The sequence below is a fragment of the Rhipicephalus microplus genome, chromosome X, assembly GCF_043290135.1.
Source record: "Rhipicephalus microplus isolate Deutch F79 chromosome X, USDA_Rmic, whole genome shotgun sequence".
Lineage (NCBI taxonomy): Eukaryota > Metazoa > Arthropoda > Arachnida > Ixodida > Ixodidae > Rhipicephalus > Rhipicephalus microplus.
In genome coordinates this window covers 355,821,925-355,846,740 of record NC_134710.1, presented here as the reverse complement: position 1 = coordinate 355,846,740, position 24,816 = coordinate 355,821,925, and the positions used below count along the sequence as shown (strand labels likewise).

Sequence of the window (24,816 nt, the reverse complement as noted above, 5' to 3'; positions counted from 1 at the left end):
TTTTTTTTTTTCAGTGGTAACAAATGTAATGCTTTGCGAAGGTAACTGATGATGACCTATATCCCTGGAAGCCGTCTAGTGGTATTTAATGCTATTTAGTGAATGAACTCCAGGATAGCGCATAATGTGCTACGCCACTAGAGAGTCGCAAGCATCGGGGAACATTAGGCACCCAAGCTTTTATATTAGCTCCTTGCAAAAGCTTCTCTCAAAAAATTGACTTTCAGTTAGTCGAAAAAGCAACTCTCAGTCAAGCGAACGCCACGGTGACAAAACGATCTTCCGCGAAATACTAGTATGAGCTATCTGGTATCGGCCTAGCAGACGACGCGCGAGCATCAAGTAGTCACGAACGACACATGCCTTTGAAATGAGCTTGGTGTCCAAAACAACAAGTGCTTCACGATTTTCTTTTCCAAGTTTCCATTACATCTTAAACAATGCGATTACATTTGAAAACCGAGTCATACAGCAGCTTCGAATGCAGCCGCGGCATTCGTTTGCGCGAGACACGACGCGGCGGCATCTCTACTCATGTTGCGGCACCTGGTGGCAAAACACCGCACTAGCACCGACGGCCGCTTCCCATTTAAACCCGCTCCTTCGCCCGGGCGCTGAAAAAATAGAGGCGCTGGTCTGGCCAATGCACGTAACCTCATTGAAATCCGTCTTCTGCTGGCGAACGCGGACGCCAGACACATTATGTACCGAGTATAATGTAAAAATACTCGCACTTGTTATGGAAACCGAACACCGTCGAAGTGTACACCAGCTGTTCTCTTTCTCGCCTTTTTTTTTCTTTATCGCTCTACGAATTCTTACTCACTCTGTACATTGCTTTCCGTTTTATAACGTTGTTTACTTGCGCGTCCATTGCCATATGCGCCTGATGTCAATGCACCCACATTCCCTCCTTGCTCGTCACGCAGCACACATGTTCTACTAGCCCGCTTCGTTTGATGCCGTTGTTTTTGTCATTACTTCTGATGTCGTGCCAGTGCGCAGTTTCATGACATACGCCGGCATTCCTAGCTATATCATATTGCAGGGACGTAGTCAGGATTCCTCTTTTTTTTTATTTACTGAAGGGGCAGGGGGCGTCCGATCCAGTTTATATATATATAACGGAAAGAAGTGTATACCTAAGGGCTCGTTTTTCCGTGTTTTGACACAATAATAATGAGATAACAGACAGTAATGCCAAGGAATGTACAGGGGAAGTTATTAGAACCAATGTAATGTAAATAAGAAAGAAAAGTGGGCGAAAAAATAACCAGCAATGAGCAGGAATCGAACCTACGACCTTCGAATAACGCGTTCGATGATATATATATGCGCGCCCATATCCATACGAACTGCAAAGCTTTGGGGGTTGCACCACCACGAACCCCGCTCGCTACGCCTTAATCATATTACATATTACGCGCGTGTGACACGAGTTCGTAACACTTCCCGAAATGCAAGGCCGCACAACCAGATGACTAAGGGACGAACAACAGAAATGCAGCGTCCTCTAAGCACGCAACGACGGATGCAGCTGACCGCAAGAAAAAAAAAAAAAAGTGCCAGCAAAAATGTCGCGTCGAGAAACGCGTTTCCATCCGATAGGACTTGAGTCAGAGGAATACATGCCGCCGAGAGGAAGCGCACAGCATACGTCTGAAATACGCAGCTTCCCTGCCGAACTGCCCTTCGTTTGACTCAAACGTGACTCATCAAGTGTGACAAGGCGGTTACAAGCGCTGAAATTCACGGAACAATAATTAACGCTTAAGTACCTACCACACTCTCATGTCATCAACGCCCACTGCGCAGTGGAGAACAGACGCCCCAGGAAACGGATTATCGTTTCGGGCGCAATTAAAGACCTTTAATTGAGCGGAAGCCACGGTAGACACAATACGTTTTGTGGATTTATGCTGAGTAGGCCCTACACATTGTACACAGCCGGTCAGTCGTCACTGCGAAGAGATTGCACCACGCTATTATCAGGGTCGCAGCCGAGATAACACGACGCATGGCATTCAAAGAACAATGTGATCCGGCTAGTTGGTACGATTCCACGGCTGCGGGCAGCGCTAACGTGATACAGGAACAAGTGACGACTGCTACTACGTCCACGTCAAGTGCGCGTTACAAGTCACAGAAGACTGAGAAAGCAGGTGTGAAGGAATTTCCGGTTAGCAAGAGTTGACAGGGAGTAGCATCGAATTTTCAATCTGCAAAAGCTTCGTTTTTGCATTTAGACAAATCAAAATGTTTTTGACAAGAAGCTATCTCCACTGAATGAACGCTTCTTCCTTGAGCATGTAACCACAGCAAGTAAAAAAAAAAAAAAACAGGAGAGGTTGGGGGTGTCACATGTACAACAAACAGTTGCAACGTAAGAAGTTTTTCTGTCCAGTAGCTGTCTTCGGTATAGAGAATGATATGCTACGATGCGGGGCACTTCAACAAAAAAAAAAGTAAAATAGTGACCATTCATCATTCCTGTGAGCGCGCAATCCATCCGCACTGCACTTACACAGTGCTCGTTTCGCACAACGCGATCCAGGCTCGGCTGAATACGAAGACAGCCCAGAGCAGGAGCACAAGGAAGCCCGACAGACGCGTCGCGCTGCTTTTCGATTCTGTGACCGCAAGCGCTCCTGCGAGATAAATGGTTTCTTCCAAACGTGTCTTGCCAAAGCCACCTAGAACAGGTGCTGGTCCTGCGCCCTTACGATTCAAGAGAGATCTCACGTAGGGAAACGCGCCGCCAAACTGTCCAATCAGCAGGCGCTTTTAACAGCGCACCTGATTCAAGTACAGCGCTTAACGTCGCACTGCTTCCATAGTCACTGGGAATAACAGGATTATGCGAAGCCACAAGCGGGGCAAAACTCACGGTTTCCTCTTGCAGCTATCTCGCGCAGCAGCGCTGCAGGCCTCTTGAAACAAGCGATTCTTTTTTTTTTCTTTTTTTAGTTCGCCGACAGTGGCCTAAATTTTGACATTCGCAAAACAAGCTGCACCGAGCGACGGCGTGCTCGAACGTCGCTACTAGTCGCACAAATAGCTCTTCAAATAAACCGGAATTCGATAGCGGAAACACAGCAGACGTAAGTACTAGAAAAAAAAAACGCAATAAAACACGAAGCGGCGCTGCACGGTGCGTCCGTCACCGATACGCAGCGAAATATTGTTATCAACCAGAATGACGTGCACGAAACAGCTGGACCCGAATGTCACGAAAACTGTAGGTCCTTGTTTGCGCATATAAATACCTGCAGCATGCGCGCTACGATTATACTGGTACGGCCATTAAAATGGACAAGAAAATACTATCATGCGCTTTCAAGTTGCACAGCGTACGGAAGTGAAGAAGCGATCGCGGGGAGGTACAAGGTCCGTCGGATAAATAAAAAAGGCTCGAGGATCGGCGAACGAGGCGCGCTCAACTGGTTCAGCGCGTGCTCCAGCGGAGATGGGAGCTAAATAAAATTGAATAGTAGAGAGAAGGTCGAGCAGAAAAAGAACGAAGCACCGGTGTGCAAAGAATGCAGCCACCGGCTCTCAGGACCTCTCCGCAGGCGCGCATTCCACGGATGCCACCCGGCAGTGCAGTGGGGGGTTCGGCCCCTCTCCGACCAAAAGCTGGCCGACGTTTCCGTTCTTTTGTTTGTGTCGCGGAATATCGCTCGCGTTGCTACTCTTCTCGGCAGGTGAGCTCGCCAACACTGCGCGGGTGTTTCCGTCGCTCGACGAGACCTCCTAGCAAGACACTCTGCACTACTTCAGACGCCGGCGACGCGTTTCGTGAAGGCGTGCGTAAGTATGCGACGGCCAGCAGAAGTCACGTCACGGCGAAGCGCGTGATTCACCCAAATGTCGCTCACGACTAGGTCACGACGACGACGGGATGAGTCTCGCGTGTCGTTCACAAAATTCACATCTATCCGACTGGCCCTCGGTCACTTCGCGTTTACCGCACTAAATACATGTCAGCAGTAGTGATAGCCAATGTCTGCGGAAGTTTCAAAGATTCGTTATTGTAAAAAAAAAAGAAAAAGTTTGCTTTCTTTACATACCCTCATTACGGTTATATAAGTAACAAACGGCTGCCAAAGACAGGTGCGCAGGAAGAGCTATCAAGGATAGCACGCGTCATATCGACTTCCACGCTCCGACTCTTCGGAACCGTTATCAGGAGCGGCGAAGGGCTATAAAAGACACCAGAGCATCCCAACGCACCGCCGATGAAGCAATCCTTCCTGTTCAGATCCATACGTGACTCATCCGATGAGTGTCCGAGTAGAATGGACTGGCGAGAGCGCAGCGTCTAGGTGGGCGCCACCGCATACATCGAATTGGTGCCAGACATCTCCTCGCCACAGTGCGCATGCATGCTCCGCGCGGAGTCCTACGGCGGTGCATTTGACTCATCGTTTCCGCGGCAGCGGCGGCCCTGCTCTAGAACTCCTCCTAGAACAGAGCAACCGCCGGCCACATTTGACCCAACTGCAGGTGCAAGAAAAACAGTGGCAGTCGCGAAGAAAAACCGTTCGCTACATAAAACTGATGAAACGCAAGAAAAATAAAGAAAACTTACGCTGCCGATGGTGCGGCTCACGACGACGCTATAACGACATGTAAAAACACGTTCCTTGACGGCGCCGACGATCAAAGTTCCAAGAAGTCTAGGACGAGTTTGTCTCCGAGAAGCTCGCGGCGCGCACAACACAGCGGCAACACAGGCACGCGCCAGACCGGGCCGAGACACTGCCGACTGCTCGCGGGAGACGCGCTGCAGTCACCGGCACACACACAGACCCACACAGACTTGGCAGCGCGCCGCCGCTCTCTACTCGTCTGCTGCCTGCAGGCAGCTCCGCCAGGCAGCCCTCGCGCGTTACAGCTAAAACTCGCCTAGTGGATCCAGCACAGCGCATCGAACAAAGCGCGGCCAGAGAGCATCTATGACGTGCAGCGCGCCCTCTAGCGGAAACGTCCTCTCAAGAGGCTCCGTGTACACACCCTTTCCACCGTAACGAGGAATCGACTCGTGGCGCCATCCTGTAGCCGTTAACGAAGCCCTGAAGCCATACCAAAGGGAAAGCGTTTGACTATTTATTTTTAAACTACAGCGGCATGATTGCGACTAGAGCGCATGTTTTGAAATTTCGCACTAGATTAGTGGTTGTTAAGGCGTTCTCATTAGTCTTATAACGCGTAATGCTTACGGACGTTGGTGTTTCTACATCTCGTCAGGCGTTTGCTTCCTTACAGTCTTCTTTCTCTCAACTGAGGGGAAAGTGGTAGGAAATGTCCGTCACTCTCTCAGCTGCAGATAGCGGTCGTCCGTTCCGAGCGAAGAGACTGGATGTTCCTTCGTCCAGCACGCATGCATGCTTCAGTCCGGAGGCCGCTCGAATAGCTGTGTCTACCCTAGCGCACAATGGTCATCTTACAATCGGACCGGAACGTCCCGGAAATAATCGCGAGTGCGGCCACTGGCTCCGTTGTCGCGACATGCATGGGTGACATTGGGCTTTTACTGCATGCCAGGTGCGTGCGTGGACCGCACGTATATTACGTGTGTTCACGCTAGCATTTTGGAGGCTATAGTCATTTTTATTTCTTTACCTGCAAAGGCCGTCTTGCTGGGGATTCTAATTTCGGTATCTGAAGTGAGCTCGCTGTATTTATTGGCGTCACGCGTACGCTGCGCTGGGGAATCGCGGCAGCAAAATACAAAGTGACACCGCAGAGAAAGATAAGGCCTGCTTGTGCGCACTTGTTGAGAGCTAGAACGAGTGTCGTCACACACACACACACACACACACACACACACACACACACACACACACACACACACACACACACATATATATATATATATATATTATGGGAAAGAAGTTTATACCTAATGGCTCGTTTTCCCATGTTTTGACACAATATTAGTGATGTCTAACAGAAAATAATGCCAAGAAATGTATAGGGGAATTTATTAGAACCAATGTAATGTAAGTAAGAAGAAAGAAAAGTGGGTGAAAAGATAACTTGCCGTAAGCAGGAAGTTATACTGCTCAGTTAGTTGCCTGCACACGGCAAGTTATATTTCCACAAACTTTTCTTTCTTTTTATTTACATTACATTGGTTCTAATAACTTCCCCTACACATTTCTCACATTACTGTCTGTCAGATCTCATTATATATATATATATATATATATATATATATATATATATATATATATATATATATATATATATATATATATATATATATATATATATATATATATATATATGATTGATTGATATGTGGGGTTTAACGTCCCAAAACCAATATATGATTATGAGAGACGCCGTAGTGGAGGGCTCCGGAAATTTCGACCACCTGGGGTTCTTTAACGTGCACCCAAATCTGAGCACACGGGCCTACAATATTTCCGCCTCCATCGGAAATGCAGCCGCCGCAGCCGGGATTCGAACCCGTGCCCTGATATATATATATATATATATATATATATATATATATATATATATATATATATATATATATATATATATATATATATATATATATATATATATATATATATATATATATATATATATATATAAACAAACATGTGCAACAGATTCCACGCTCACAATTCAGAGAAGCTCTTGTCAGGCTGTCGAGTAACGTCAGTAGTTTGCATTGCAGTACGTGTTCTGCGCATCCTAGGTAGGTAGAAATACAACAAAGTTTCAGTAAGAAGGTTTCACAGAGGTGCGTATATAGTTGCGACCTTTTGCAAACGCCTTGGATAGCTCATTCAAGCAGCAAAAATAAAAATAGCCTATATTCACAAGGATATGATCATAACGGGGAGACGGTATCATTTACTTGGTCATCTTCAAGTCATATTATTTGATTAGGCAATATTTAATTCATGAATTGATTGATTGACACATTTAACGTGGGGCAACCCACCATTGGGATGGGCTGCGAAACGAGCGGTGCCTTGCCATATAAAATTATTTGTTAATAATGTCCAATTGTTTAGCAATATATAGTTTTAAAATAACGTGTCAGATTAATTCAAAAGATAAAAAGAGGCTAATGTTCCTAAATAATATGCTTGATTTCAATAACCTGAGAATAATCTTTTAAAAAAAGAAAACTAGTGTTTTTGAAAAATATGTTTTTTTCCTGATCACTTTCATTTTAAAAAGACGTAAACTAACAAAATTAAAGTATTTAGTTATAACGACCCGGTTCTTGGCCAATCTGCCTGCCTGGGCGTGTGCAACAGATTCCAGGCTCTTCTTTTTCTATACTGTCACGGGCGACGATGAAGAGGAGAACGACGCCGCAGTGCTGAGCGGAACGTCGTATTGCTCGCCTCTTCACAAGCCACGTTGCTCCTGTTCCTCACCGGACTCCAGCTCAGCCAGCTACTCCTGCTCGGCATCCTTGGAGGATCGTGGAGCTGGCCAGCGACATGCGACTTCCACCGAAAGACAGCCCCGGTGAGGCCGGTCCGCTGGCCATGGGGCTGCTGCTTCCAGCAGAAGGCTCATCGGACAGCGGGGTCGTCTGCTCTATCCAGAGAGAAGGTAGGCAAGATGCGGTGGCGCCATCAACTCCGCAAGAAGACCCGCTGGACTACGACGAGTTCGGTATGCCCGTGGCCTTGGTGCCAGCAGTCTGCCCCGCTTCGGTAGCACTAATGTGGCGGGCTCCGAAGGCTCGCTTACATTCCACGGACTTTTTTGGCTCTCTTTTTTTTCTTGGGACGCTATTCACTGAGAAGCCGGGGCCGCGCCATCCATATTAGTCTTGTGCGTGATGACGTGTTATTGGCATCGTTGATACTTCAATCGATGTTCGCGACGACCTTGGAGAATTCCGCTGAGTCAGCGATGACTTCCGGTCCCCTCGTGAAGCATGGTGGATCTGTCGGCGCGGAAGAGTCTTCGCCCCGGAGGCACGCCTTGGACTCACTGTCCTCGCTTTCGCTCAGGCGCTGACGACAGTCTTGTCATCGTTCCGGCATAAGATGTTCCACAGAAGACGCCGCTTTTTCTTCTTCTTTGGCATGGCTGGCTCGATCATCTGGCAATATATATAATAATCTATGACAATATGAATAAATATGCTACCCGCCATGATGCATGGTCTTATGATTATGGCGATCGACTGCTGACCCACAGGTCGTGGGATCGAATCCTGGCCGCGGCGGCCTCATTTTCGAAGGAGGTGAAAGTGCTTGAGACCCGTGAGCTTAGATTTAGGGTCACGTTAAAGAGCCCCAGGTGGTCGAAATTTCTCCAGCCCGCCAGTACGGCGACATTCAATCATATCATAGTTTTGGGGTATGGAACCATGACAATGGTTATTATACGAATAAATAAGTTGGCCACTTTCACCATACATTTTCCCTTAGCGCGTGTCTCAAGAGCAACGGGAACAAGTGACTGATGTTACATCTCGTCCACGCATGTTAAAAAAAGGCAATTATGTTGATGGCAATACCATTTCAGACACGTGTAGTGGTCATCATCGTCATCATCATTGTCATCCTGACTACGCACACTGCAGGGCTAAGGCCTCACACATGTTCCGTCAACCCATTCTTGTGCCTTCTGCTGCCGCGTTATATCTGCAAACTTAATCTCATGTGCCCGCCTATAGTTTTCTGTCTACTGCCCACGCGTTGTCTTGTTTTAGAATCCATTTAGTTACCCTTAATGATCAATGGTTACCCTGCCTACGTGCCCGTCCCATGTTCATTTGAGTATAGAACATTTTGTTGGGCCAGTTGGTGCATGCCTTACGGAAGGAAAACAGACGCAAACGAGATGAACACAAAAAAGAGACATGGAGTAACGCCAATACTAACAACTGATTTTATTCGGAGGGGAATACGTACATAGACACTCGTATGTCGACAGCGCTAATCATATGGTGTTCTTAAAAACGATAAAAACTGTATGTGATGCCGTATATTAAACAAAAATAGAAACATAGTCAATGATATGCGTTGTATAAGGCCAAAGTAACGTGGAAATGAAACATGAATGTTGTGGCGATTACAGCAACAAGATCTTCAAACAGATAACACAGTGCCAAATAATAAAAGACAACGCCAAGTTGCGTTGAACGCGCAGCACAATCACAGCGAAAATATGAGGAGCGGCCTTTCAGAGAATTTTCTAAACACTCTTTGGGTAAATGCTAGAAGCACACTTACTGGTTACCCATAACGCCAATAATATTCATAATTTCTGCATAGCAGGCCATCATTTCTTATGCTATCCTTCGTCGTTCTTCGGAGAAGCGTGGTATTCACTAAACACTTGCAACGAATTTTGTGTTGCGTTCAGTGGCTGACGACCATGAAGAAATGCGCCTGAAGTGGGTATGTGCCAGAGTTAATAGGTGATGATGATAAAGCTTTTGTAATGTGTGGGAGCATTGGATGACCCACTCATTACGCGATTCGCATTTTGTGACGCCCGGTTGTTTCTTTGCTGTTCTTTAACGCTTTATTACTCACAATAACGCGATTACTTTCCCGACATCAAGCCTGCCTAAGGCCAAGTTTGAGAACGAGCTGCAAGCACCGGCCTGGCTCAGCGGTAAAATACTGGGCTGCCACGCAGTGGATCCGGATTTGAATCCCACTACGTCATCACATGTGTGGATGTTTGCGATAATTTCTTGAGATATACGGACACCGGAGACGGCGGACAAACACGGCGCCGCGCGTGACCCGTGTTGGGCTCTAACAGCTTTCGCTGTACAAAAATATTTCTTTCATTTTTCCTTAATGCGCGGAAGGTATTTTGCCTAATGCGAGAAGCTATTTTAACCCAGTGCTTCTAAAAGACATTTTGAATTCGCATAATATTTTGATGGTTCGCTTGCTAAGCCTTTTTTTTATACAAAAGGCTTCTTCGAGCTCGCGTGCGACTTGCGATTAGCGCTGCGATAACACCACGCGATTAGCGCTGTCAAAATGCGAGCCTATATGTACTCCCCTTATAATGCGATAGCAATAATATGGACACCCTCGGCTGGAATTTGCCGCCGGCGTGAGCATCGCCGTCACTCGTCGTATATGTACATATGAAAACGCAAAAAAGAAAAAATAATTGAGAAAAAGACTTCCGAGCGTGGAATCTATTGGGGACATCTGAATCGTCAGTGCCAGGCATTACCCACCGAGTCACGAAGAAGCACCTCTTTGAAGGTTCAAGAGGCAAGCTATTTATACCTACCACTTACCGCTGGTGACGGGAATCTTGGGGCGGGGGGGGGGCGGAAGGGGACTATCGTGTTTTCAGCATTACGAGCAAGATGGCGCAATAAGCGCGCGTCGCCACATCGTCACCACGCGGTGGCGCGCTCTCTCATCTCCCACGCATACTTTGCCCCACGGAGAGGGAGCAGGGTGGACGCTAACGCGCGTGCTTATCTCGCGATGGGGACAATCGTACGTCTTGGCTGGCATAACATAATCATTCTGGCTTTCACCAGAATGATTATGTTGTAGTTACCGGGCGCGCAAAGGTCCCTGCAATTGTTCCGCAGTCTCCGTTGTCGAAAAGAACACGCTTTTCAGACACAGGAAGTGACAACTGAGACGCTTATTCGAGTTTATCTGTACCTGTGAGTACGTTTCGTGCGTCATTTGTGCGTGAGAAACGCGGGGCACGTTTCGATCTGCTTGCCATTCCGCGCGTGACCTTCCAATATGTTGCTATCGCGTTCATTTCTTTGCCTATGCGGCAAAACAGGGACTTTTTCTTATAATAAAATCAGTTGTTAGTAGGCGTTCACCCATCTCTCTCCTCGTGGTCGTATCATTTGCGCTTTATTTCTTCCAATAACCATGTCCTTTTCTCTTTTAATTTCAACGATATACGATATCCTGTTTGTTATCTGACCAACTTTGCTCTCTTTCTTTATCTTTATGGTGAACCTATCATTTTCCTTTCTATCGCTCGCTGCGTCGTCTTCCGTTTAAGTTGAACCCTCTTTGTAAGCCTCTAGGCTTCTCATCTGTAGGTAAGTAGTACCGGTAAGATGTAGCTGTTACATATTTTTTTTCTATGGGTATGTTATATACCCATGTAGTGGCCGGCAAGTGACCGCTTCCTATGCCTTCTACGCCCCATGTCAGTGTCGAGCGCACAAATTGAGCCTTCACCGTTTTTGTACTGTTTCGTCATCCACCCGCATTAATATGCGTGCATTTTATTTGCGACTGAGTTGAAATCCGGTGATCCTGCAGCCCGTGTATGGTATGCACTTAGGTCCTTTGTTTTGCATATTTTTGAAGAGTTACTCGATGCACGTGAGATGTAGCTGCCCGAATGGTTCTCTGAATTGGTCTTATAACGAGTCGCTGGTATGTACTTCCGAAATTATGTCCAATTGCATTGCGGAGGGCAAAAGCGGGGGAGGGGTCAGTCAACCGCTTCCCGTGACGTGGACATACCACGGGCTTGTGAAGAAGCGGTGTACGTTTGTACAGTCGCGCACCTTAGATCCACTCACGCATTCTGAGAAACGCTTCCGGCGCGTGGCAGCCCTCGGGCGCAACGCGGGAGTCGTGCCAAGGTCGACTTGTAGCACCACCATGCCTGACCCGGCGGTTCCTCGAGGCCAAGTGAATCGTCGCATGTGACACAATTCTCTGTAACATCCGGAGCAGGCTTGCCCCCCCCCCCCCTTCCTTTTTTTTCTTCTCGGTTAACAGGTGTAAGCCGTGTTTTCCTCCTTCTATCCCATCAAGTCTTTTTCAAGCGAAGCTAGTCATAGCTAAACATGAATTAGAACCAGCAGACAGCCAAGTCGATGGTTAAAATACAGGGGAAGTAATCTTTAGAAGTTCACATACAAATGTTAAACTAAAGTGGCAAAAAAAAACAAAACCAACTCGCCGCTGGCTGGGACCGGACCTGCAACTTTAGAATAACTCTTGAACTGAGCTAGAGCTGCGGTCGTCCTCCTGTTCACTTCATTGGATATATCACTTCGTTTTAACCTGAAAATTTTGGCGCCACAGTCTCTTTTTGCGTTTCTCATATTCATTTGTGGTTTTGGGGCTTTAAACCCCACATATCAATCGATCTTTTTTTTTTTTTTTGTCTGCTGGCGTGACATAATAGGAGTTCTTTTTGGAACTGGCAGTCGACCAATAATCCCTCTCATACCACCTAAGAGAGCCCTTAAATTCCCTGCAATTCCCTGTCTTTGATTTTTTTTTTGGTCATAAATGGCAGATTTTAGGAAGCGGTGTGGTATACGCGAAAAACGCGCCCCTGGCGAGCGTGCAGAAAACGCGGCCCTCAAAAGATGCGCCGAGCACACGCGTATACAAATGCGCCACTATCCAATAACCGACGCTCTCTCGATCGTGGGCTTGTCGGCGATCAGGTGTTATGGAGGTTTAGAATAACGTTCGCAGGCGTAGCGGGTGTAGCGGGCGCCATATGAGTTTTAGAACAGCGTTTGCCCCCCTAGGAAAAAACCCATTGACTTTAGCACCCCTCCCCCCCCCCCCTCCCCCCGCAAACACTAATGCACGCTACACATAGCATCGACACCACCGCTTTGCGTGCCTTGCGGGCAGCACGCGCCGCACGCTATTTCGGAATTTCTGCGGGCGTCCGGCAAGCGCAAACGGTGGCTCACGTTACGAAGCATGTGCAGTGGCAGCGACCGCACCGCAAGGACTTGCGGTGCGCTATTCTGAACCTCCCTATTTTCAATATGGTGCATAGTTTTATCCAGACCACTTGTCTTTTCACGTGGTGCGTTTCATTACTGCACGGATATGAATGCATGACCATGATTACTTGATGTATAGCGACTGAAGTGTTTCTCTGCCAAGCACGCGCATGACGGTCCAGTTTCGGACATGGAGGAAGAAAACACTGTGGAGGGAGTACAGAGCGCTCTGTCCTCTTGTGTCGGTCTGCTCGGCCGTTTCTTCTTCCCCGTAATGCGCTATACCAGTTCAATTATATGTGAACGTTTCCTGTATAAAACAGCCATTTAGTCACGGCTGACTTCGGTTCTTTTTGGGAGCAGAGACTTTGAAGGTGGGGCTAGGCAAAGGGGGACACACACACTGGTCCTTAGAAGGGCACTAATGAGCAAAACGATATGTTGCGTATTATTAAGAAAGTACCGTTTAAAAATCTAGAAAACAGCACTGTTTCAGCACCACGACGCTTGGTAGGCAAGAAAACACGAGGGAAAAAAATGCGGGTGGAGACGCCACCTGGAGATTCCCCCACCAAAAAACATGACGTCATATGACGTCATAAAATTTGAATTCGTCTACTGGGCCTTTTGTGGCTTCTAACCGACAGAAATGAAGTACACTGTAATCTGTGGGCGTCACAGACCTAGAATACAAGATTTCAGAAAATTGACTTTCAGGGGTGAGGGGCAATACAAAAAAAAACTGAAACTACAAGTTTTGAATATTACAAAAATGAAAATGGTGAAACCAAGAAACGAACCACGTTATCTTTGACAACTAGTCTAACACTTCTCGGGCCGCCAATCACAGTTCATGGTATTAGGTTCCTCCCATTCAAAAAGAGTCTGACTGATAATGCTTCATATGACCTGTTTATGTTGTTGGGACTTTATTCACTATGGAAAAGTCGCATGATTGATAGACACGCCGAGCCACCACGGTCGAAGAGATCTGTCTTCCGAGAAGCAGCTGCTCAAGTGCGCAGTGTTGTTGAGACTTCTGACCCCATTCCGAAGTGGCTTCCCGTTCTTGACGCTTGTGTGTTTGCCTGACTTCTGATTAACTATATATGTTGTGCGTACTTCACAGGTTCACTGGTGATGATTTCATACATTAAAGAAGATAAAGTCCACGTGGCATAATAGATAATGCGTCTGTCTTCGGATCAGAAGTTTGCAGGTACGAGTCTTGTCGCGGACAGTTTTTTTTTTCCTTCTTGCATTTGCATTTTTTTACATTTCCTTAACGTTATGACTTCGGCGTGTATATAAATGCTAGAACAGCACACCAGCCTCTCCGTTTCACAGTTTTAAAAGCACTGATGGCAAACTACTACTACTTCTTTTTTTTTTTTCAGACAGAACGCAGATGAAGACTCATTCAGTGGGTTTGTCCAGTCTACCTCCTGCGATTGTTTTAATTCATTCATTCATTCATTCATTCATTCATTCATTCATTCATTCATTCATTCCCTCTAGTCTGGCTTGCATAAACTATCCAAGCATTCCTATATTTTGCTTATTTTATTTATTTGCTAATGAAGCATAAGTAGTTCCACGTTTCGAGTGAAACTTAGAAGAAGAAGAAGAAGAAGAAGAAGAAGAAGCAGAACAAGAATAAGAATTAGAAGAAGAAGCAGGAGAAGAAGAAGCAGACGAATTAGAAGAAGAAGAAGAAGCAGGAGAAGAAGAAGAAAAAAAGAAAAAGAAGAAGAAGAAAAGAAAGAAGAAAAAGAAGAGAAAAGAAAGAAGAAGAAGAAGAAGAAGAAGAAGAAGAAGAAGAAGAAGAAGAAGAAGAAGAAGAAGAAGAAGAAGAAGAAGAAGAAGAAGAACCACGATAAAGCTCGTGCTGCTCGCTGCCACCGTCCACAAGGCTCTTCTGCAATTACGCTCAACATTTAAACCATATTGCAATTATTCTGTCATTAATACTCCATCTTTGGCCGTGGATTTCAAAATAAGAACGTGAGAACTCCTACGTATAGCCCCATACTTTTTTTTTTTGCTTGCTCACATTAACGCAAAATTAAATGGTAGTAAAGTACAACACGTAAGGTGTGGAGCTGAGGACGCCAATAAAATTCACAACCACGGCAGCTGCATCCGCTTTGGCGACGAAACGCGAGAGAACAGCCACCTTCTTAAATTCAGGCGCACATAAAAAAAATAGGAGGTCAAAATTAATGCGGATTCTCCCGCCTGAGCGTTCTTCATTATCATGGTTCGGTACTTAAAACTCTAGCAATTGTTAACCTAATGCAAAACATTCACGTATGCTTTTTCACATGACGCACCGATGCCGCAGTTTCTCCGCATTTGGAAATTGTTGCACCCATACGCGTGAAATGTCTGGACGGCCGAGCAATTTGAGACAATTTTCTCAGATCGCAGCCCAGTCTTCCGGGTGTAACACACTTATGACACTTTACTTCATCGATTCAAGCGTTTTTCAGTGATTTAACGAGAGCTTTTGCATGTGCATGCACGTAAACAGAGAACTGACGTGGGGACAAGCTTTCAGCGGTATATTAAAGACGCTTTGTGCAACTAGTGTCTCACAAGATAACTGCACGTTAGCGATTATGACGTCTACACTTTACCTCCGCCGTTTTTCATGACGGAAGCCGACTTCGTTATGAAATCGTTTTCTGTGCTAAAGCACGAAAAACAACCCCGCTTGGTGGTCTAGTGGCTAAGGTACTCGGCTGCTGAACCGGATGTCGCGGGATTGAATCCCGACCGGTTGCGGCGGCTGCATTTCCGTTGGAGGCGAAAGTGATGCAGGCCCATGTGCTTATAGATTTGGGCGCGCGTTAAAGAACCCAGGTGGCCTGAATTCTGGGAGCCCTCCACTACGGCATCTCTCATAATCATATGGTGGTTTCGGGACGTTAAGCTCCATATATCAATCAATGAAAGCTCGAGAACCCACTGAAATTGTAGATTTTACAACTTTCTGCTGCGCACGCTCCACGTTGAGCGTTACACGTTGTGTAGAGGGAAAGTAAACGCAACTGCACGCATCGTCGACAGCTAAACATATATCACTCAAGTGGCCACATGAACAACCACGTGCATTGGCATACAGACGCGCGTGCGGTGAATTTACTTTATTTCCACAGCTTCTTCCTATTCAGTGCATGTGCAACACTAGAATACGGAAGGGCATCATCGACCCCCATGTGAAACACCTTTAGCATACATTGGACGCGTTGTTCGTATACGGTGTGCAGGTATATCTTCCTCCTCCTTGCTTGCCATCTCAGCCGCAAGGAAGCGTGGCGGTTGGAAATGCTGCAGGCCCGTGTGCTCAGATTTGGGTGCACGTTAAAGAACCCCAGGTGGTCCGGAGCCCTCCACTACCGCGTCTCTCATAGTCATATGATGATTTTGTGACGTAAACACCACGCATCATCAAGCACGGCGGTCCGATCGAGAAGCGTGCGTTTGACCCACAACATCGAGGGCACGCCCCACCGCCACAGGATCGTCAGAGCGGCGCATGAAGCGGCATGCACCGGATATGAAAGGGCGGGTCACATCATCGTTCGCCGTTCTCTCCTCGGCCCCCTGCGCCCGTTAAGTGAGGGACTTTCCCCGCGGGAATGACCAGGAGGTGGAAGTGGCACGGAGACACTGGGGCGCCAGGGCGAATGACGCCGTCAGAAAGAAGAAAATGAGGGCGTTGTATGCACGCACCGGGAACAGGTTCGCTCAGTGGTGTGCGTAGCCCGCAAAACGGACCGATCCCAAGCTTCTTTTCCAGGTTGCCCCATCCTTCCATTCCGGGCCGCGCTCCGTCATACCCTGCCCAAGAGGCCGTCCGCGGCCATGACGACCGCAAGCTAGCTGCAGTGGCCCCCCTTGTATAGCGATGGACCCTTCCACTGTTTACATACACAGGCCCTAGATGACATCCATTTTTGTGCACCGATGTGCCTCATCAGTGGACAACAAGAGCTTTAAAAAATAGCCCACTGATTTTCTATAGTTTTTTTCACTTATTTGGCAAAATATATTCAAAGATACGCTTTTTTTGAGCTACATAAAAGTTATAAAATATTCCCCTATACATTACGCACGTTCCTAATATGTGAAAGACGAATGAGAGACTTTTCTTACCCTCCGAAAGAACTTGAAAGCGTGCTTGCAGGTTTCGACGTTAGGAGCTGATAAATTATAGGTGACCGGAAGTTTTTTCGGGGTACAATGCTTGCAACATTGAAACCGTAGGAAGCTCGATAGTGCCTCTATATAGCATGCAAACGAGCGTGCTTCAGATATTCGCTCGGCACGTGCCCGCGTCTGTGTATATGTGTTTGCACGCGATCACCTTGTGTCAACTCTGATGCGTTGTGTGTGAATACTAAACAAGACGGGCAATCACTTGTTACGGGGAAAAGCCACGACACTGATAAATGATGACCGCGGGACTGGTCGCACCTTGACTGATCAGTCATTTCGTAACGTGTAGCTCTCGGTCACACGCAGTGTGCCTTAAAAAACTAGGGACCGTATTTTTAATCAGCACCACTTTCGAGAACATCCATTTCAGGTGACTCTGAGTGGCGCCGAACCAGAGGACCGAGTGCTCGTCTACGTGTCTCGGTGGACGCCACGTCCTGCAGAAGCATAACTCTCAAAGTGATCCAGCGAAAACCCCGCAGATGCATGTCTGGCCACAACTACCTATTGGGCACGAGGACCTACCGTGGCGCCACCATGTGGAGGCGTCCCTGTCACGTACGTGGTTGGATTGCTACATCGCACTCTCGCGCGCAGCCCGCAGCCGCTTTCACGTTTGCTCTCTTTATTATTGCGATAGCAATTACTCTCGGCTTGATTTTGCCGCTGGCGTCGCCGTCACTCACCGTAATATATATATATATATATATATATATATATATATATATATATATATATATATATATGAAAATGCAAGAAAGGAAAGAAACCCATAAAACACTTCGACATGCGGAATCGAACGTGGGACGTCTGCGTCGTGAAAGCGAGGCGTTATCTACTGAGTTACCCCGGAGCACGTCCTTAACCTTAAACGCCAAGCTATTTATATCTACAACTTACCGCTGCTCACGAGCCTCACGGGGGGGGGGGATTCATGTTTTCAGCATTACAAGCAAGATGGCGCAATGAGCGCGCGTCGCCACATCGCGCGGCGCGCCCGCTCTCTCCTTCGCGTACTTTCCCCGGCTTAGAGAAGGGGAGCGACGCTCCCTCGAGCGCCCTTATCTTGTGGTGGCGAGGAGGGGAGGATCGTACGTCTTCTCTGGCCTCGGGTTTTACGTGGAATGATTCTGCTGTAGTTACGAGGCGCACAAAGGTCACTGCAATCATTGCAGTCTCCATTTGCGAAAAGCGCGCGCTTCTCTGACACAGCAAAGTAACAAATAAAATGCTTATTCGCGTGCATCTGAACCTGTGAGTACGTTTCGTGCGTCATTTGTGCGCGACAAACGTGGGGAGCATCTCGATCTGCTTTCTATCCTGCGCGTGACCTTTGAATTTGTTGCTATCGCGTACATTGCTTCGCCTTTGCGGCAAAGCTGTGACTTTTATTATACTTCATTCAATGAAATCCGTGATATACTGCCCCAGCTTTTTCTCTGACTGTACAAGTGCTAAGTAACTTCCCTGGAAATGTTTCACGTTTCTCATAATTCCGGACTGCCAACGTCATATGCTATGGTGACCTGAATGGAAACCATGGGGGCCGACCGCACTGCGCCGCCATGTAGAAGGTGGCAACTTATTCCGTATCGAATTGAATTACCAAATTGATATTAACAATAGAGAAACTTAGATTTGCTGCGAGAAATGCCCACAACCACGCTACTTCATTCATTTTGGGCTTAAGTCTATAGAGGGGCCGTGGTTGACATGACAAGCATGCGCAAATTACATTCTCGTTTGGCACACTTAGCCACGAAAAAGAGATTGATTGATATGTGTGATTTAACGTCCCAAAACGCCCCGCCGCGGTGCTCTAGTGGCTAAGTTACTATAGTATGCTCACCCGCAGGTCGCGGGATCAAATCCCGGCTGCAGTGGCTGCATTTCCGATGGAGGCAGAAATGTTGTAGGCCCGTGTGCTCAGATTTGGGTGCACGTTAAAGAACCCCAGGTGGTCTAAATTTCCGGAGCCCTCCACTACGGCGTCTCTCATAACCATATGGTGGTTTTGGGACGTTAAACCCCACATATTAATTAACGTCCCAAAATGACGATATGACTATGAGAGACGCCGTAGTGGAGGGTGCCGGAAATTTCGACCACCTGGGGTTCTTTAACGTGCCCCCAAATCTGAGCACACTGGGCTCACAGCGTTTCCGCCTCCGTTGGAAATGCAGCCGCCGCTACGAACTGCAGCGCAAGCGGATTCCGCGCTTTGTGCGAAGCAACGCAGCATTCTTACAGCCGCATGCAGCGGCAACCTTTCTGTTATCATTGCGGGGAAATGTGAGAATGACGCACGTGCGTGCCTCATTCAGACTTGTAACTTTTCTCTGTGGCACGATCCTAATATTTATTGCGCAAAACTTCTATGGTGGTCACACATTTCACATTCGATGGCCATTGATTTGATTGATATGTGGGGTTTAACGTCCCAAAACCACCATAAGATTATGAGGGACGCCGTAGTGGAGGGCTCCGGAAATTTCGACCACCTGGGGTTCTTTACATTCGATGGCCATCGAGACACACATGGGTAAAAATTATGAATGATTGGTTCAGTTCCAGAGCTTTCATAAAAGGATAAATCATGATACAAATGCGATAAGCCAACCGTATCATTTTGCGCCCTTGAATGTGCCTGCTGCGAGGTCTTGCATACCGTGATCTAAAAGCAATTTCATGTTTCAATAAAATTGCTAATATCCAGTTTTTTTCTGTTTTTTACAGCTTCCTTAATAAGTTGTGTGATATTTCACGGCAGCTCTTATAGAAGATGAATCAGTTCTCGAGGCTCACCACGTTTTCACCTGTACATTAAATCAACATTGAGAGGAAGTGACAATGGCTATGGGCCCATTCTAAGGACCTAATCTATATGCAAGGAATTAAACCTGTGAGCTGAAGTCGCGGACGGCAGGGGCGTCAGCAGAAATTTTTTTTCGGAGGGGGCACCACCGTGATTAGAGTTGGGCCCAGGCAGGCGGAGGGGGTAGGCCATTATTTTGTGCGCATATACCACGGGAAATCATTTTTAGGGGTGTGGGGCACGAACTTGGTGTGCATGCCCCTGGCTACGCTACTGGAAGATGGAAACCCGTGTGGTCGGGTACACACACAGGGCGGGTGCCCGGGGAGGAGGATGGTGGTGGCACAGACTGCGGTAAAGTTTACCTTGGTGAGAGAAAGCTTTCGGAGACTGGAGCGGTACATGTATGATGTAAGAAAGCAGGTTTCGTTGAACGCGCTGGCCGAACACACAAAAGCAACTGGCCACGAAATAGGCCGAAATAGGGTGAAAATAGCGAAAATAAAGGGAAAACAATTGGACTTCCGGGCTATTTTGACTGACAATTCAGACAGCGGAACACATTTTTTAATGTAATAACGGCAACTTCTTACACATTTATGCACGCTCCTACGTCCTCTTTTTTTTAAATATGCGTAATCAGACCGTTCGCACATTCATTTTTCGTTGTGAACGATCGCTCCCGTGCGGAAACCGGAACAACTTGTTTTTTTTTGTTTTCATTTCATTTTACTATACCCCTCAGGGCCAGAGATATTACAGAGGGAGAGTGATAGCAACATTTTGACACAAAAAACTGCAAGAAAGAAAAAAAAACGAGCAAGAAATACAATAAAACAAAAAAGCGAAAAAAGCACATATGAAACAAATGAGCAAAATGCGAACTTATAGTAAGTTTAGAAAAAGCCTGAATTACGGAACTCTTCATGATGAAAAATGTTCTCAACGTCCGCGGGAAAGCCATTCCAATCACGAGAGATTCGTTGCAGAAATGAACGATAAAAGCGCGCAGTCTTACACGAAGTGAGTGCGACTTTATGACGATAGTCTGTGCGATGAGATACATAAGGTGGCTCGGGGAATTGGTGATCGCATGTGCAGGGTGGTGATACATTTTATAGAACAAGGAAATGCGTGACACTTTTCTGCGCAACGATAATTACGGGAGGGAAAGGTCGGATTTTATAGAAGTTATACTGGCTAGGCGGCTGTACTTAGAGAGAATGAAACGTGCGGAGTTATTATGAACAAATTCTAAAGGTAGCTTGGGTGGGATCCCAGACCGGCGTAGCATGTACACACTGGTCTGGTATGCTGACATTCATGGTCTGGGCTCATTTTAACCCCATGAGATCGAAATAACAACCACAACAAAGAAAGAGAGAAGTGACAGTGGCACTGCCAGCGGCCGTGACTGTGATATGGCATACGCAGTGAACCGTGGCACGCCGCCGGTAACTTGTACTGCGACTTTTCACGTTGCGTAGTGTGCAGAAGTCCGCGTACTTTAAGTTGGGGCATTACAACGCTGTTCAAAATTGAAAACACCACGAGGTCGCGGTTAAAAACAACGCATCCAACCGCCAGCTTTCCTTCACCCGAGCGAGGCAAGATCACGTGATCCAACCCTGCACGTCACAACGATTGCAGCACTCGAGCCTCCAGTGGCGGGCCTCACGCCCATATTGTTCGCCCACCGTGGTATACTGCCACCTAGGGTTTCGTGCTGCCATATCATAATAATGAGAATAATATCTGAGGTTATACGTGCTAAAACCAAAACCATGGTATGATTATGACAGACACCGTATAGTAGAAGGCTCCGGAAATTTCGACCATCTGGTGTTCTTAATTGAGCGTGCATATCGCACAGTGCGCGGACATTCAGAATTTTACGCCCATCGAAATACCGCCGCTGCGGGCGGAATCACACACGCGAACTTCAGGTCAGCAGCCGAGCCACTGATCGCCTCGAGAACGCGGACGATGGAGGGGAATTGCAAAAAAGCTCCTTGTGTCTAAATTGAGGTGCATGTCAAGCAACCTCAGGTGGTCTGGATTACTCCGGAGTCCCCCGCTATGGTGTGCCAAGCAATAATGTTGTAGTTTGGGCGCTTATAACTCCGGATATTATTATTATTATTATTATTATTATTATTTTTATTATTATTATTAGTTCTTCCCAATCAGTAGTTAGTGATTTTTTTTCTAAAGGCAAGGTGCTAACGCAAGGAAATTGCCACTTTGAGAAATACTTGCTGCGCATGCGTGCGCCAATACATTTCTAAACGAACAGCCTCGATAGCTGAACAACCTTTTTTTTTTTTTTCATTCGCCACTCGTCCCTGCCTTTCTTTTGTTTGCCCCTTCCTGTTCACTGTTTGTCAAGCCTTGCGCGCCTCCACTGGAATGTGGAGGGGTGAACGCGCTGAGAGCAAGTTTTTTTTGTTTTTTTTTGAAAAGCTGTTTGCAAGGGCTCGGCGCAGATGTGTCTACGCGTTCGATGTCACGGCGGCACTAGTGAACTCCTATTTTGAAACGCCGACAAAAATGCTTCAGATTATATGGAACCGATTAAGATTCAGCTCGATCGATTCAACGCCTTTCTGATCAGGGAGCGTCCACGAACGGCCGATCTCGGTGATAACGAGAGCCGCTCAGAAGAGCTTGTCGCTTGAAGCGAGGGTGGAATATATCGGTGAAATGGAATCGTTGCGTTATCCCGGTCTTGACTGTGTTCCGTCACCCTATCTATGACCCCAACTAGCGCCTTCTTAACGCGGCACGTCGTTAATGAGACCATGTGTCCCATCTTAGCTTAAGATGCAATTGATATAATCACCACAACAGTTCCTCCCGAAATATATACCGCATAATGACTTGCAATGAGAATGAGAAAAAGCACATACTGCAGTGGTACGCTTTCCAACATGTCAGCGGACTCGGAAGTTTCTACAGCAAAATAACGAGATCGGCGGGGTACGCTTTTCGCTTTTCTCCTTTTTTCCAGGCTCTTCCGCAGAGTGGGTTATCTGAGTGCCTTCTCTCTCTCTCTTACTAGGTTCATTCACTCCCCCTCCCTTTTTTTTCGGCACCAGTTCTTTCTTGTCCCCTAAGGAAACAGACCTCCTTGCAGACTACAAAAAGGGACAGATGGATGGATGGATGGATGGATGGATGGATGGATGGATGGATGGATGGATGGATGGATGGATGGATGGATGGATGGACGGACGGACGGACGGACGGACGGACGGACGGGTGGATGGATGGATGGACGGATGGACGGATGGATGGATGGATGGATGGATGGATGGATGGATGGATGGATGGATGAACAGATGGACGGATGGACGTATGGGGTGGATGGGGTGGATGGATGGAAGGATGGATGGATGGATGAATGGATGGATGGATGGATGGATGAATGGATGGATGGATGGATGCTATGAGCATTGCCTTTATAAAGGGTGGTGACATTTGTGCCACCAGGCTCGCAAAAAAAGAGAGAAGAAAGCTTTCTTTTTGTGTTGGCCTAATGCCTTATCTACTTCGAATAAATCAATCTTATTATAGTAAAAAAATGTAAATTTATGCTCCATCTCTCAGCCTCTTCAGGCAGAAGGGCCTCATTTTTTCGCTATTTCTGTCCTTTATCTCTACTTTTCTGCCACCAATGCTCCATCCGTCTCTTACTTGCTTCTATCGCGGACGTGTTGAGCTTTCCGTGTTTGTCCCTAAACCCAAAACCTCATGTAGGCTTGTACACACATGTACACGTGGTTGAATATCGCCGCATTCAATCACAACATGTTCCATCATTTTCTTCTCCCCCACAGCATGTTCATTGTTCTTCTTTATTGAATTTCTCGTTATAACTACGTGTTCTAAGGCAATCCAACCTCGCTTCGAACAGTAACGCTCTTCCCCTTGAATTATCATAAAACTTTTCCCGCCTTATTTCGTTCTTGCCCTTTCGGTAGTTACTGAGAGCCGGCTTCTTTTCCATCGCAGTCATTCAATAAGTCCTCTCCACCTCTCTGACGTTTTGCTTAATGCTCCTTGTTGCCATATCGCCCACACTGCCAGCCGTATATATACTGGTGAGCCTCCTGTATAGTTCTTTTTCTCAACTTTGTATCCAAGCTCTCCTTACACAAATACCTGAACACCTTTCCTGCCCATCTACTCTCCTTCATTCTCATAAGACTCGCTTCAAATCTCATTTTGCTCTGAGCTTCCCATACTTCAAAGACTCTCCATCCCATATCTTTTTTTACAGCCCCATTCGTCGTATTCCCGTGAGCGCACAACGCGAGGCGTTCCACAGTCCTTTGATTTACATCCATTCCAGATTGCACCTGTGACCTATGTGTCGTTATGCGCGCCCTCTTGACTGCGCCAATACCACTCGGAAGATCCGTCAGTATTCCCGGACGTCTTCGTCAAAATAAACCACATCTACCTCGTCGCATCGGCCATGCCCTTACTTATTGACGGGGGTTTTCCCGTCCGTGAGCCCTGCCACGCCAGAGACGCCGCGGGGGTGTTAACAACGTTCAATCACGTCGTGAGAGAGAGTCACGCGAGATTCAACTGGAATGACAGCGACGACCTACCTGCGAGTCCGCATCACAGTTCGAACCTTACAAACGTCCGGACAAGGATCCGACGCTCTTCGCTAGACGAACCGACGACAAGAATGTTGTCGGGCAAGCTTCGTGGCACGCGAGAGACGAGCAGAGACGGCCCCGGCCCCCTGGCACCCCTGCCGACTCCCTCCCTTTGTCGCGGCCGAGGAACCAACGACTGTGCTGTGCCTTTCTCCTTTCACGTCCCATAAGTGCGGATAGCCCACAAACGGGCTGCCTCTTTTTCTTGTCTAGGCGGACATTTGAACGCACGTTTCGCAATACAGGCGAAGATTCACGTTCAGCAATGTGCTGCAATGACCGAGTTCATTAGGGAAGTTCCAGGAAGAGGTATATTGTATATTCGCCTTTAAAGCGCCTAGGTAAACGTTGAATGGAGCAATGGCGTGTGTCACAATGCCTTGATGTCG

At 47.1% G+C, this 24,816-nt stretch overlaps 1 protein-coding gene across 4 annotated transcripts in view; it reads right to left on the bottom strand.

Moving 5' to 3' along the window:
- LOC119161142 (SH2 domain-containing protein 4A) overlaps window positions 1-24,816 on the bottom strand; it is a 417,994-nt gene that overhangs the window by 84,071 nt on the left and 309,107 nt on the right. Inside the window, exon 1 of one of the 4 annotated variants that reach the window (XM_037413492.2) lies at window positions 4,592-4,932. The exons of the other annotated variants lie outside the window; for them this stretch is intronic. The gene's annotated coding sequence lies outside the window, so the exon portion shown is untranslated. Of the gene's footprint in view, window positions 1-4,591; window positions 4,933-24,816 lie in introns of those variants that run through there. 4 annotated transcript variants of the gene reach the window in all.